At 40.4% G+C, this 16,470-nt stretch overlaps 1 protein-coding gene across 5 annotated transcripts in view; it reads right to left on the bottom strand.

Moving 5' to 3' along the window:
* Nucleotides 1–16,470, bottom strand: part of COL16A1 (collagen type XVI alpha 1 chain) — a 3,146,845-nt gene that overhangs the window by 582,294 nt on the left and 2,548,081 nt on the right. The gene's annotated exons all lie outside the window — the stretch shown is intronic.

Below are 16,470 nucleotides of genomic sequence, written 5' to 3'. Positions count from 1 at the left end.
TTATAATCCTTCCATGCAGGTCAAAATGAACCTCCATTTTTGCTGCTTAAAAAATCATATGGGTTTGGATCAAAACCATTTGCCACTTGACTATCATCTCAGGCATATGTAGGAGTTGGTCACTGAGGATGTGAGTGGGTGGTCATTACTGGCTTGCCCATTGTGGGGAGGAAATGGGTGGTCATTTCTGGCTCAGCCATCATGGGGAGGAGGTGACTCTGGCTCATCACATGACTAGAAGCACTAGTGGTTTGCTCAGTGGAGCTGTGTGATGGCAACGTCTGTACTACTGTTGTGCAATCGCACTCAGCAACTGAGGGGAATGGCATGCAGAGGCATTCTTCCTCCCTGGAGGCAGCAATTTTGGGCTCAGTGGAGACACCAGTGGGGAGGGAGTTTATTCCATGGGGAGAGGGTAGGCTACCCTACAGGATCTGTAAGTTGGCCTGCTCCCAGCAGGGAATGAAGGGCTTATGGGGTTCCTGGTCTGGAATGAATGGCCTGTAGGACTATCTAGGTCACCAATGTCTGACTCCCAGTCCTGCTGACCACCTGGGTGTAGATAAAGTAGCCACTGGGCAATGTCCCCTAGGGGGCAATAAATGCTACTTAGTTTGCCCAAAATAATGGCAATAATGTTTGATAAAGAAGAGTTGCAGATTGATGGAGTTATATCACTATCTTTTTTTCACTAAAACCATTTTCTACTTAATTTGCCAAAAATAAAGGCAACCACTTCTGACAGGAAAGTTTCAGACTGACAGATTTACTTCTCTTTGCTTTTTCACTGTTTCAGGTATCTGTGCTTGTATTTAGCTCAGTGAATGATACAGTGTTATGCTGTACACTTGCTGTAAAATTGGTTGTGTCCAAAACCAGTACAAAACTAAAACTACTCTTTCATTTTAACGATTACCTGTCAAGTGATGTACCAATGTACATGGCCCACTATATTCTTCTTACTCTAGTCATCTTTGCCTCCATTTGGCTGATTTCTAAAAGATGGAAATAGATTGCTGCAGAATGAACTGGGCATTAACACAACTAGTAAACTCCAGCCATCAGTGTTACACCCCTGCATAAAGTAGTCCTTCCCTCTTCGCATTCTGAAACACCTTCAGATGTGTGTTACTTCTTTGTTGCTTAATACTACCAAAAGAAAAATCTAAACTTTTGACAAAAGTTATGGTTGAATCCATATACCCATAACCCCATTTTTTCATTTTTTTCACATGGGGTGGCGGTGAGGTGAGGCCACATCAACAGTGGCTATCTAGAGTCAGTGTTTACACCACCAGGTGATGGCAAAGAAAATGGAGTGTTAGTCACTGAGGTGTATATATTGTGTAAATATAATATATAATATATAAAGTAAGCAGTTTTACTATGAATTTTTCAAGATGTTCAACATTATATGCATTTTTCTTGCTACTTGTTGATGTTTGTTAATTGAAACTTAATACAAAATGTTTACACCTTCAGATGGCTAGCCCTGCCAGTGTGACTACTGAATTCTTACAATATTTGAAGAAATTGAAAGAGTTAAAAAGACCTTTGCAGAATTTAAAGTTTAGAATGCCACAATTTTAGAATGATGAGAAGGTCTGACATTTGCAGCTGTGACTTCAGATTAGGTATCACTATCAAATATTCTGTTTATGATATTAATTACCTGCAATGATATTGCATTTACTTCTTTGATTTTTGCTTACACGATAACCTCAGCCACACATAAAAGCAATACTACATATTCTCTGTCCTCAAAAGATCAATAATAAATAAACAAAGAAACAAATTAGTATTTAAATGAATAAATGAGCAAACAACACTGAAAAAAAAATCATGTCAGAAGGGAGATGTTCTGCACATCTCGGTGTGATCTAACAAAGGCTTGCATTTTGTTAATTTAGCTCCATGCAGCTCTTACATTTAATTAATGTAAATTTAATGTACATTTAATTCATGCTACTCAAGTCAGAAGATACAAACTTCATGACACCCATGCAGACGGGAACTGAAAGTTTGACTGCAGAATCCTACACTAAGGCACTGTACGAGCACATCCACTCGTGCATGAATCGTGCCATCCCAAATAGAACCAAGACGCTCTCCTCCAAAAAAAGGAAGCCAATCTGGTGGTCCCCTGCCATAAACAAACATTTACAATAAAAGGAAGAAACTGTTGCAGAAAAGAGGAACATCCCAGGATGCAAAAAACTCCCTTACCAGCCTCAGAAAGAAGCTGAGATCCCTCATAAATTCCTCCAAAGTTAGTTACGAAAATAAAATTGCCAAAGATTCCAAAGACAGCCACAAGGCATTCTATAGCTATGTCAAGAATCTAAATGGCAATGCTCAGATCTGCTCTGAGCTACAACAGAATGGCATTAAAAATACTGATCCCAAGGATATTGCCAATACCCTGGCGGATCGATTCAGTGCCAATTTCACCCCCCTCTCACCCCCTAAATGGCCCATCTCAATACCGGAAGATTGCCAAATTCCAGTAATAACGGCCACACAGGTAAAAAACGCACTCTCCAAAGCTAAGAATACAGCATCCATGGGACTAGATGACATCCCGGGCTGTGTACTACATGAACTACAAAATTAACTGGCACCTCACCTAAGTGCCATGTTTAATCATACCCTTACCTCAGGCTTCGTGCCCACTGAGTGGCACACAGCTACAGTTATCCCACTCCATAAGGAGGGATCCACCTCAGATCCCGGGAACTACCGTCCCATCAGTCTGATGAGCCTGATCTGCAAGGCCATGGAACGTATTATCATGGAACTTATAAACAAAGACATTGGCGACCTTATAACACTGGACCCCACTCAGTTTGGGTTTGTGAAGGTCCGATCTTGTCTCCTGAACCTGATTGACTTCTTTGAATCAGGCTCCAGAGCCGTGGACGAGGGTAAGGCAGTCCACACAGCCTATCTGGACCTCGCCAAGGCCTTTGACACCATCCCCCACTCTGGAATCATAGATAAACTTACTAAGCTGGGCATTAATCTCTACATCACTCGATGGGTTACCAACTGGCTTACTGACAGAACCCACACTGTAAAACTAGCTGACTCCAAATCCAGCTCCAGACAAGTGACAAGTGGAGTACCTCAGGGTTCAGTCCTGGGACCTCTCTTGTTTGGCATCTACTTCTCTGAAGTACAGGCCAACACTAAGGGACTCTGGCTAACAAAGTTTGCAGATGACTGCAAACTGGGAGCCATTACTGAATCCCCAAATGATGTGGATACTCTACAAAAGGGCCTTGCAGAAACAGATGCTTGGTGCCAGAGCCATGGACTCAAGCTCAATGCCAAGAAATGTATAGTTATCCCCTTTGGGAAAAAAGCATGTACCCGTGAATTACCACATAGGTGGCAGTACACTAAACACTGAAAGTGTGATAAGAGACTTCAATAACCACATCGCCACAACAGTCAGGAAATTCGTCTATGTGGCACACCTCATCACTAAGGGCTTTTCATCCAGTAAAAAGGAGGTCATTGTCCCACTGTAGACATTCCTCATTAGACCCATTATAGAATACAACGCCCCATTTGATATGTACCTCTCAAGACATCTGCAGTAACTGGAAAGGCCGCAGAAATACCTCACTAAAAGAATCACAGGCCTAAAGCAGATGCCCTATGCTGACCACATTAAAAAACTCCAGCTATACTTTGTCGCATATCATCTACTCTGAGGCGATCTCTGCTTAACATACAAGGCCATGTCAAACCCAGAGCTGTTGGACATGCTACACTTAAAGAAACCCCAATGTCTTAGAGAAACACACTCTAGGGATCTAAACCTTGTCATCATAATACACAAAACATGCTGGAGGGATAGGCTCCTGACCCAGAGACTCCCCAGACTCTGGAATAGACTGCCCATACATGTCAAGCAGAGTGCCTCTTTGGCCCTCTTCAAAAGGAACCTTGATGACTGGATGGGTGATAGAAAATTCACCCCAGGGATCACGTCAACCGCCCTGTTAGACAGGGGACCAGGGAAGTAAATAGTGTGGGAAGAAATAGCCAGGGAATTGTTATGGCTAGGCTTGTATAGGCCCTAAGGCCAATAGCCTAGTACCAACCTATAAAACTATGAACGTATAATGACTGTTATACCTGCCTTCTTCCACATCTTCCTCCGATTGTCTTGCTGTAGCCGTTAGATAATCCATTCTTTCTTTTCTCTTTCTGCAGTGTTAGCTGCTGTTTTTTCTCAACTTCATGTTTATTTAACATCATCTTCATCTTTCTCCAATATCCCCCACACTCACCATCAAGGTATTGTGTAATTACTACATGCACCTATATACCTGGTGTTATAAAATCTATCTGTGAACACCTATTGACATACTACCTTGCCTGTGTGGCTCACATCAGCCCAAATTTCAACATGTGATTTTGTGTATTTTTATTACTATCATTTTATGTAGTACGCCTTCATAACATTAATAGAATTAGCTCAGAGGTTCATTTTACATTCCTGAACTTAACAAATACATCCACTGATACAGAAAGGCTTAGCATGGGCATTTTCCCACACATGGTTAGCTTTCATAGACTGCCCTTCCACAGAGATTTCCTATTGGTAGAGGCCACAGAAAAGAGGGTGGTCATGCAGTATGATAATGTATGCAGTTTAAATATCCAAATAATAACAACAATATTAACATTCAGACTTTTTAAAAAAAATCTTCCCTAATGATCAACTATTTATTCAAACAAATTAAAAATATTATTTAGTTAATCAAAAACGGATGTGAACATATATCCCCTCATAGAAATTTATTATGTTTATTATTGTATTTCATTATGTATGTACTAATAAATAAATACTGTTAGTACTATTGATGGTTATTCCCACACGCAAGTGAAGTTTACCATGCAATATACTGAATAATGTACAATAGTACAAAGGTACTATTCTGCTTAGTTCCACAGTCATACATAATGTGTATACTATGATTAAGAAATATATGTAAAAATGTATATAAAAAATATGTGTATAAAAGGTGTGAACAAAAAATGTTAAACTATGATAAATGTGTTGTGATATGTTGTACTGAAGACAAAGTATAATACCTAAATGTCAATGAATATAAATTAATACATTTTGTTTATTTAACGACGCAAGCTCCTCGATTTCAAAATAGGATGAAGGGAACAAATTTCATTCAATCCGGGAGGTGCGCTGGCAAAACAGCGTATCTGCCAGTACAATTCTAAGACTTCTAGTAACACTTGATTGGGTCCACCACGACTGTTTGATATGATTGTATCAACTGCTCTAAACAGAAATGTGTGATTAATATTTTCAGCGACATGCTTAGCTAATGCATTGTCTATTTTGTTTTTCTTAATAGCATACAGGTGTTCATATACCCACTCATGCAACTTCCTGTCCGTCTTCCCAAAATAGAAGGCAGGACACAGCCGATACTGAGCAAGGTATATAACACCTGCTGATTGACAATTAAATTTATGTTTTACATAGTAAGTGACATTCCTAATTGTGAAGCATTCACCCGTATTCATGTGTGAACAATATTTACAGATGTTACATTGGAACATACCTTTTCTCCATGGTAATGTTCCACTGTCACTTTGTATAATTTGTTTAAGATTTCTCCCTTTTCTCCAAACTATTTTAGGTTTTGATGGAAGTTTTTTTACTAGTTTCGCTGTCGTTAGTAATAATGTTCCAATTTTTATTCATGATTAAGGTGATAATGTCACTATCTAAACTAAAGGGGGTGATGAAAGCTAATTTTATAGATGAAAAGTCAGTGTTAACACCTGTCATTACTTGTGTAGTGACACTGAGAATGGGTTGATAGATACCTGTCTCTCTTTTGGTAGTTACTTCTTGAATTAAGTTGTTGTTTGAGTGGTTGGGTGATCCTTAGTGAGCCTTGCCTTTGAGCGAGACTACAATGTTACTTTTTGCGACAGGATTTCACATTGACATATACAATGTATTGCAGTGGTCTACCAGTATATATATATATATATATATATATATATATATATATATATATATATATATTATGTATCCTGGACGGACAGTAACATTGAATTTTTTTGTGAGTTATTTATTACACAACTAGCTACGGTTCGATTTATTTGAACCGTTAGGTGATTTCTAGTGTTTTAGATTCATAGGTTCATAGGTTCATAGGTTCATACTAGGCTATCTGCCCGAGGGCATTTATAAGCCTAGCCCATTGTTTTGTGGCTTACGCCACCCCTTTAGTATGGGGAACTATACCCATTATTTTGCTGTGCCTCTGTCGAGCAGTGACACTGAGGTAATTCCTGGGGTATATCTGCGATCTCCCATCCATTGGTCAAGATTTCTCTTGAACAAGGCCAGCGAGGTGCTCTGCCTCACATGTACCGGGATTTTGTTCCACAGCATAGGAGTCTTTGGGTGATGAATCTATCTCTCCAGCACGTCCTATTAATAGCCGTGTCGAGGTTTAAGTCTCCGCCCTTGTGGCTCTGATGGATCTAGATTTTTGAGGTGAAGCATATTCATCAAATCTGGGTTTGACATGGCCTTGTATGTTAGGCAAAGGTCACCTCTGAGCAAGCGGTAAGTGACTGAATAGAGCTGGAGTTCTTTCAGTCGGGCAGCATAGGACAGATTTTTGAGACCCTTTATCCTTTGGTGAGGAACTTTTGTGGCCTCTCCAGCTGCTGCAAGTGTCGGGTCAGATACATTCCGAATGGGGCATTGTACTCAATCATTGGTCTGATGAGTGATGAGTAAAGGGAGACTATGACCTCCCTTGATCTAGATGAGAATCCCTTCATGATAAGGTGGGCAATGTAGAAGGACTTCCTAACTACTTTAGCTACATGGGTGTCGAATGACAGACTACTATCAACCTGGGTCCCCAGGTCCCTGATAACTTCTTCTGTGCTCAGTGGATTGCCACCTATTTGGTAGCTAGGGGTAACCTTGTTTTTCCCGAAGGGTATGACTATGCATTTTTTGGCATTTAACTTTAGGCCGTGGCTCTGGCACCAGTTATCCGTTTCTGTGAGACCCTTCTGAAGGATATCTGTGTCAGAAGTGTTTTCTACTATGGCCAGTTTGCAGTCATCTGCAAACTTTGTCAGCCATAACCCTCCTGTGTTTGCTTGTACTGGAAAAGTAGATGCCAAACAAGAGTGGGCCCAGGACTGAGCCCTGTGGGACACCACTTGTGACAGGCTTTGAGTCTGACATGGCGCCAGCAACTCTGACCCTGTGGGTTCTGTCACTCAGCCAGTTTGCAACCCATCTTGTGATGTATGGGTTAACATTTAAGCTGATGAGTTTTTCAATGATACCCGAGTGGGGTATTGTATCAAGGCCTTAGCCAGATCGAGGTAGGCTGTATGGGCTGCCTTTCCTCATCAATGGCTTTGGTGACTGTTTGAAAAAGTCAACCAAGTTTAAAAGGCATGATCTGCCTTTGACAAAGCCAAACTGGGTTGGATCCAAAGTCTGCAAATTCCCTATGTCTTTATTTATGAGGTCCATTATGATCCTCTCCATGGCTTTGCAGATAAGGCTTGTCAAGCTAATGGGCCGGTAATTTCCAGGGTCTGTGGAGGCACCGCCTTTGTGAAGTGGGACCACAGTTGCAGTGCGCCACTCCCTGGGTACATATCCAGAGGTAAGACTTTGATTAAACAGCTGTCCTAGCTGTGGGTTTAATTCCTCATTGAGTTCGTGGAGCACACAGCCGGGACACCATCGGGTCCCATGGATGCTGTGTTTTTTGCTTTGGAGAGAGCAGTTCTCACTTGGGCGCTGGAGATGTTTGGGGGGCTGCACTCATTTGGTATAGATATCTCTCCATTGGGGAGGGGGAGTTTGCACTGAACCTGTCAGCCAGTATGTTGGCAATGTCTGTAGGATCAGTAATCTTCACATCTTCAAATCAGCGTGGGTGACCGAGAAATGGGGGGTTGCCTTTTTGGGGTACTATCTATGACAAGAGTGCCGTATCAAGGTAATAAGTACTGTAGGAGCAAGTGCTAGGTTTAATAGATAGAGAATAGTCTACTTGGAGTCAAGTAGAGTTGATCTTTTTAGTTATAGGATACGCTGATTTGAAGATGTGAAGATTACTGATCCTACAGGATAACAATGTTATACTTCTGCAAAGCACTTTGCATTATCACATTGCTTCAATATATAGTAAATGTAATACAGCCGATTTGGTTATTCTTAACATTTTTACTACTGCGAACTTTGCGCATGTTACATATGTCACATATTATATTATAAAAAGGAAGTAAATTTTCATTATTCGGTTTTTAAATTGTTTTCAATTACTGCACTATTGTTATTAGTCACCTAGCAACGGCGTTTGTATTTTGGCACCAAAATAGGTTTTTAAACCTTGTTGTTTTAACGTTCTGGTTGTCTGAAGAAGTCCCACTACCTGTGGAACGAAAAGCGCTTAACTTCACGTTTGGTAGATAAATCGTTTGTTTTTTAAAAAGTTGCTTTCATGTGGATTTGCAGTCTGTGGACATATTACTATGCATTAGAGCATTTGTTTCAGTTCGACCAAACTGTTTATATATCAGGAGCCATTGCTTTCAGTTCGTTTGTGTGTTTTTTAGTGCACTAGCATTCATTGTCTAGTATGATAATGTGACATTGTGGGGCAGTGGCCAGATCCTGCTGGTCAAGCAGTATGATAATGTGACATTCTGGGGCAGTGGCAAAATCCTTCTGGTCAAGCAGTATCTGGTCAAGCAGTATGATAATGTGACATTCTGGGGCAGTGGCCAGATCCTGCTGGTCAAGAAGCATGATAGTGTGGCATTGTGGGGCAGTGGCCAGATCCTGCTGGTCAAGCATTATGATAATGTGACATTCTGGGTCAGTGGCAAAATCCTGCTGGTCAAGCAGTATCTGGTCAAGCAGTATGATAATGCGACAATCTGGGGCAGTGGCCAGATCCTGCTGGTCAAGAAGTATGATAATGTGACATTGTGGGACAGTGGCTAGATCCTGCTGGTCAAGGAGTATCATAATGTGACATTGTGGGGCAGTGGCCAGATCCTGCTGGTCAAGAAGTATGATAATGTGACATTCTGGGGCAGTGGCTAATGTTAATTAGCCATATACTGTCCCCCAGAAATACCTGTGACTCCCAATGTTGTGGTCACCCATTCACTCCTGTGAAAGCAATGGAGGTTCATTTATTGGCGTCGGGACGGGCTGTGTTACTGTGTATATGTGTGGATGTGCGTGTGTTTCTGTTGGGGCATGAATGAAAATGGATGAGTGTGTGTGTGTGTGTGTGTGTGTGTGTGTGTGTGTGTGTGTGTGTGTGTGCTAGAGATGTTTCAGAGTGCATATATGTGCATGTGTGTGTGTGTGTGTGTGTGTGTGTGTGTGTGTGTGTGTGTGTGTGTGTGTGTGTGTGCGGGCGCGTGTGCTAGAGATGTTTCAGAGTGCATATATGTGTGTGTGTGTGTGTGTGTGTGTGTGTGTGTGTGTGTGTGTGTGTGTGTGTGTGTGTGTGAGTGTAGAGGGGTACCTTGGTAAAAAAATGCATAGACCAGTAGGGACAACACTGTCATCATCAGAGGTCTGACAATGCTAGGTTATACAAAGCCCATAGAGAGATATGCTATCAGGTCAATAATGAGGTTGTTCTCACTGTGGCAATAGCTGTCTCTGAATTGCATTTTATTATCATCACGCAAACTGACTTACCTGTGGTATGCAATTTTTGTGACAGGCAGGAATTATTTTGAATCCTTCAGACAATGTTTACTTACATTTCTACTAAATATTTATATGAAGAAGGTTTTTCTACATAGATTTCATATGAAAGCAATCTACTTGGATCAGCAGAAACTACACAGACATACAAATTCCACTAGTAAATAAATAGCCTCAGCCAAAGCAATCGGAATTTCTCTGGCAGCCTTCTCATTGTAATTTGTTTGCTATTTCGGTCATGTGATTGCCATAAACACACACACACACACACACACACACACACACACACACACACACACACACACACACACACACACACACACACATACTACACTCATTGTCTCATTGTACACACACCTATATGTACCCAGACAATATACTCATCTAATATACACACACACGTACAGGAAGCATACAAACAAAGAGGCACAATGTGCCTGCATATACAGTTACTCACACTCAAAAAATGCAGTCTCATACAGTCCTGATAGATGATGTTTCAGTACCGTGACTTCACAGCAAATAAATAGGATGAATGCCGTGCTAGTCCTAAGTCTATTTAAGTATGACTGAAAGCAGTTGCTGTCAGTGAATCTTGGTTTCCATAAACTACAACTTTTGTGCTGTGGAACTCGGTATCTCAGCTCTGCACCCTCATGGCTTTCTACTGCCATTTTCTGAACGTTGTGACTGCCAAGCATGCCTTACACAACAAGTACAGCAAACACACACCTGGCTTGTAGAACTTGGTAAACACACAGACTAAAGACCAAGACCAAGTGAACATCTCACAAATTAAAGTAGAATTCCAGATTAGAAATGTAGTAGGAGCTGAAGTTATGTGAGGTACCTATTCCTTCATGATGTTTGGGTCTAGAGTTGTCAGAGAACACAATGCATTACTGGTTCAAAATTAGGATTTATCACAGTTTCCAGAACAAGATTTAAAGTTCTCTTCAGAAGTTTAAGATGTAAAGCCCTTTGAGGAACAGCACTGCAATCAATCTAGAAGGCAAAGGTGAAACTTCTAGAAGGTATGCCAGTAAAGTTGAGATAGAACCTTAGAGTAAAGTCTCAAACTGTGGCCTAGAAAGTTGGGAAGCTATGGCTGAAATGTTGCATATCTCTGGTTTATACAACAATAAGGAAATATTTTCCATTTTGACAAATAAGACTTTTAGATTTCCTTGTTTTCTAAAGGATGTGGAGGACCTGTGCAGAAATAAAGTCCTGCGGGTAGGCAAAGCTGCAGAACCAAGCCTATGAGATGGAATAATTCAAATGCTGGCTGAAGAGTCTTGCCATGGTAATGGTACCATAAATCCATCCTGAGAAGAAGATGCTTGGAATGCATATTGGTCTCAGTGTTGTTGTCTTTTGGCTTTTCCCACTTAGGGGTCGCCACAGCAGAACTCCGGTCTGCTAATAATTGGCAATAGATTTTCACAAATGCCGAGGTGCCAGCTCGACGTTCAACCTTCAACAAAGGCATGCCCATTTACGCATGTCTTTCGAATGCCCACCCAACCGTGGGGAGGACATGCAAAATCCACACAGAAGGCACTCCCCGCACTCCAGCCAAGAATAGAACGGGAGAACCTCTTGCTGTGAGGCAACAACGCTACCACTGCCCCACTGCGGCATATCGGTCTCAATAAGAACAGAAAACACAACTCTGTGACATAATTTTCTTTAACTACTTTTTGAAGAACAGTCTGAGTCATGGGAATGCCAGATAAAGTGCAAAACAGATGGTTTTCCATATGTCTGGGCAGAAGAGTATGGTATCTGATACAAAAATTGCTTAGTTATTTGTCATGACTGTTGTGTTACCTGGAGCACTCTTTAGGGGATATCATATTCAGTTATACTTTGAAGCACCACTATGCATCTTTTCACATCTGCTTTTGGTGAACGTTGTGATCATCGAGTGTCTCCTGTGGTTCGGTCCTGCTCCTCAAACTCCTATTCAAGGCACAGGGTCAGGTGCACCCTAGTAAGGTGCCCTGCTAATGACAGGGGAGGCTTTTGTCTCAGATCCCTCTACAGATTACACTCATCAACTCATAGTGTGTGTAAGATGATGTCAACGTTTTTCAGGTATGGGTGTTGTAATGCACACTCTCTCTGTTGAGGACATCTTCAGCACTTCCCACTTAGTTTTACTTGCTTTAGCTAGAGCCTAATCCTTCCCCAGGAAAGGTAGGATATTGCTTAAGTCAGCCACTCCCAGTGTGCTGCTGACTCTTCCAGTGTCCCATTCAGCTACTGGAACTGTAGGAAAGAACAAGAACAAAGTAGACAGTCACTCAGATGTGATAAAATTCACACTGTTTTGTTAATCACTAGAGCTAAAACTAAAAGCTTTGAAAAAAAAAAACAGAAGGAATGGTCATCCAGCAGAAAGGTTGAACTGGGACCAAGAATGCTGATGTCCAGTTTGAACTTTAAAAAAGTTATAAAGTGGAAAGATGGGAATCTACCTAAACTTTCAAGTACCTATTCAAATATGAGAGGCCTAAGACTGGTCATCTGGTTCTGTTATATTTTTTGGTGGGGTGACTACACAGAAACTTGAGTAAAGCACCTTCAAATGAAAGACCAATGTAGTCTTTTTATAACCGTCTTTGTTACTATATCCTTTAACACAATTGTGGCCCTTTTGAGCAGAGATTTTCAAGTTCTTGGGATGAACAGGTGTAGAGGTCAGTGCCCTTTTGGAAGTCCCCTTTTGGAGGACACTGTTTGGTCAGTTCCCTTTTGGAGGACATGGTTTGGTCAGTCCCCTTCCAGAGGACATGGTTTGGTCAGTCCCCTTTTGGAGGACACTGTTTGGTCAGTCCCCTTTTGGAAGACTTGGTTTGGTCAGTCCCCTTTCAAAGGACACTGTTTGGTTAGTCCCCTTTCGGAGGACATGGTTTGCTCAGTCTCCTCTCAGAGGACACTGTTTGGTCAGTCCCCTTTCGGAGGACACAGTTTGGTCAGTTCCCTTTTGGATGACATGGTTTGGTCAGTCCCCTTTCAGAGGACACTGTTTGGTCAGTATCCTTTTGGAGGACACGGTTTGGTCAGTCCTCTTTCAGAAGACACTGTTTGGTCAGTCCCCTTTCAGAGGACACGGTTTGGTCAGTCCCCTTTCTTAGGACACTGGTCAGTCCCCTTTTGGAGGATACAGTCTGGTCAGTCCCCTTTCGGAGGACATTGTTTTGTCAGTCCCCTTTCAGAGCACAATGTTTCTCACATCCTTTTGCATGATACTGCTGTGCTCTGTAGTTTCAACATTCTGACACTTGGCAGGAAAAGTTAAATAGCAGCACAAGTTTACTGGTTTGTTGTCAGTGCTGTGCTGGTGGGGGATCTGCTCAACATGAGCAGGCATATCAATGAGTAATTAGGGGAGTCACTTTCCTCCAAGCACGACAAAACAATATTTGCATGTTGTCCTAAAACGTAACCTACCTCATTCTACTAAATTTTTTCTCATCTCTTTTAGAATGTTGAGACTATTCATTAAAAAAGAGGTTAGATATCTACTTTTTCCCTGAACAACAGAACTATCTTGCCCATAAAAGCAAATTAAAAACAACACAAGCCACATGAAGACTAGCTTGATATCACATACAGGTAGCTGCCCAGATTCTACATGGTCTTCAAAAAGACCAAAAAGAAAGGTCCTTCTTTTATTTTTTTATTTTTTATTTTTTAACTGGAAAGACCAAGAACTGACCCAAGTCCATTATCAGCCGAGGCCGAGGAGGAAAGCTCAAGTGCCAAGTTGTACAAACACATACAATCCAGCACAATAGAAAAAACAGGTTACATCATGTATGCTGAGCATAGTAATATAACAAGAATTAAAAAAAAAACACTCCAGGTAAATGTAGAACATGGTAAAGACAAAATCAGTTTTATACATTGGTAAGAGAAAGAAAATATATCAAGTAAGATTAGTAAAGTTAAAAAGCCCTTTCAGAGCCTACAAGCCACAGGGATCAGAGATCAATATGAGATAGAGAGAGTTTGGGGAAAGTAATAATAATATGGGGTTATGATACAAGTGATAACTGCATAAAAAAGAAATAAGGCGATTATTTGAGTTTTTTTTGAATTATGGATGGCAGTGGGGCCAGTGGACAGGGATGGGGAAGAGTTCCAATTTCTGTAGCAGTGTGGTAGAATGGAGCCTCTCCCTGCATTATTGTTTGGGAGGGTTAGAGGAGAGATCTGGATAGTATAGATAGTAAGTAGGTTGGATAATGAGGGTTTTTTTCATATTATTTGAAATATTGTAGGCTGTGCCAGCTGGCGATAGTTAAGTAGCTGTGGTAGCTCAAGCCATTTAGTTCTTTTTTTGCAGCACAGCATGGGTTCTTCTTCTATAGGTTGAGTTAGTAGCAAACTATATTTTTTTTTTGATTCTTCTTTGTTGTCTAGTCTGATTTGGGTGATTTGGGTAAGATTGGTGCTGTGTATATAGGAGTTGAGAGGAGTGGCTTTTGTGCAAGTGTTTCTTTGCTTTTGTGAGAAAAGAAGAAAAGCCTTATGCCTGTATAGGGTTTTTTAGTTTTTAGTTTATGTGAAGTGTGAGATGTGAAGATCAAATCATTGTGGATGTTAATGTCTATTTCAATGCCCAAGTGTGTGGTGTAGGAGTTAGATGTTAGATGGTGCTTAGATGGTTTTATAATTTAGAGGGTTTTTTTTTTTTGTTGTAAATTTTAGCAGTTTTTTCTTTTTTTGGGATTAGAATTAGATGGATACCTGAGATTCATTTTCTCTACTGTGTTAAAGCAGTATCTTGGTGAGGTGTAGTAGGGTGGTGGGAGGAGATAAGGTGGAGCAGATTGTGGTATCTTGTATGATATTGTAGTAGTGTGCATGTTGTTATTGCATTTTTGAGGTTATTTGTGAAAATAGCAGGAGCAGCCCAGTATAGAGCCCTGTGACACCACCTATGGATGGGTAGACATTGTTGTACAGTTACAGAGATCACTGGACTGATTGCCTGTCGTACAAGTAACTTCTGAACCAGGCTATAGTGAGGGAGGTGAAGGATAATGTTGTCAGTGAGTCTAGTATGGAGATGGGGAGAGATAATGGCTGAAGTTTGAGAGTAGGAGGATGGAGCTGATACATATTTGTTATCATTAACCTGTTGTTATTAATAGAAGGGCGGTGTATAAATGTTGTGATGTGATGGTAAAGTTGTGTGTGAGGTGTTAGATGAAGTGTGTGTTAAGAAATGAAGTCACTTGCAAGTGGATGCATTTCTCAAGAGGTTGAAATAAGGGGGAGGAGGAAAAAGGATTTGGTAGTTGGAGTAGTAATGGAATTGATTTATGGAGAGGAGGAAAGAAATGATTGATTTGAGTATGGAGTTTGGATATGGTAGTAGTATCTAGGAGATGATAAGGATGATGGAGGGAGGGTATGCATATGATATATTATCAGCAGGATGCAGCAGGAGTATTGTTGGCTGCCAGTGTGGTTGGTGTGGTTGTTGTTTAGTTTTGTGGTTTGATAGTTGAGGTGGTGGGTGGGGGGTGGGGTGTTGAAAAAGGGTGGTGTGACTGAGGTAGACTGTTTTTGGTTATTTGACTGGACAGGGCTAAGATGGATTTATTAAAATGGTTATTAAATTGATAAGCTATGTCTAGGGTATTGTTAGTAGAGCTGGGTGCTGGAGTTGTGGTTAAAAGGTGACATTAGGAACTCTATGGAGAGTAGGGAAGTAAACTGGATAATTGTCCTGAGAGCAGATACAGGGAGAGGGCTCAATGAAAGGGTGTCTGTAAAACCATTACTAAAGAGCAGGAGAATAAATAAATTAAGTTTAATACTCTTTATTTGCATCGATAATACCATTTTTATAGAATGAGTACACAAATGAATGTAATTTATTATGAATTACTTTTGCTACAACACACTGAGGTATTGTATATATTTTTAAAGATGTAAATAATTGAGGTATTTTTAAGAAAACCTTAGAATTCTGTTGTATAGCTTTAACATAATTGTTTTACTGCAAAACAGTATTTGACTGGTTGTAAGAAATTTGAATTTATTTAAATTAGGGACAGAGTGCTTAGTTTAGATGGTTTGAAGAAGCTATTCAGCAAAAGCGCTTACCACCGTTTTAATTGGTTTGTTTTAATAAATTTATGCTAAAGAATGCAGATGGAGTGCCTGGTTGTTTCGTTGTTATCTTATATTGCGAACTGTTGATATTGCTGATTTTTGGCAACGAAACATTAATCTCGTGGAGTACAATTGTCTTCATTTGGTTTTACCTTAACCATTATGCTAACCTCCCACCCCTGCCACCGAGCTACTGACAACCCTACAAACGACAGAAAATAGATATGCAGGTTCTCTTCCTGGCAGACCTCATTTCTAATTATTGCATATTGATAAAAAATGATACTTACTACACATGATTGCCAGAGCAACATTTCTGGTAACCATGACTGTATTCAAAATAATCATGTAACAGTACGGTTCCCCTTTTACTATCAAAGCTATTCATTAAGAGCTAGTGTGTTCCCTTAGAAGTAACAATAACAATATACTCTCATTGTATTATATATATAACTATATATATATATATATATATATATATATATATATATATATGTATATAGACACATGTATATATATATATATATGTATATATATACATATATATATATATCCATATATATATT

The sequence above is a fragment of the Protopterus annectens genome, chromosome 1.part1, assembly GCF_019279795.1.
Source record: "Protopterus annectens isolate FY-2018-M chromosome 1.part1, PAN1.0, whole genome shotgun sequence".
Lineage (NCBI taxonomy): Eukaryota > Metazoa > Chordata > Ceratodontiformes > Protopteridae > Protopterus > Protopterus annectens.
This window is presented reverse-complemented; position numbering and strand designations above follow the sequence as displayed.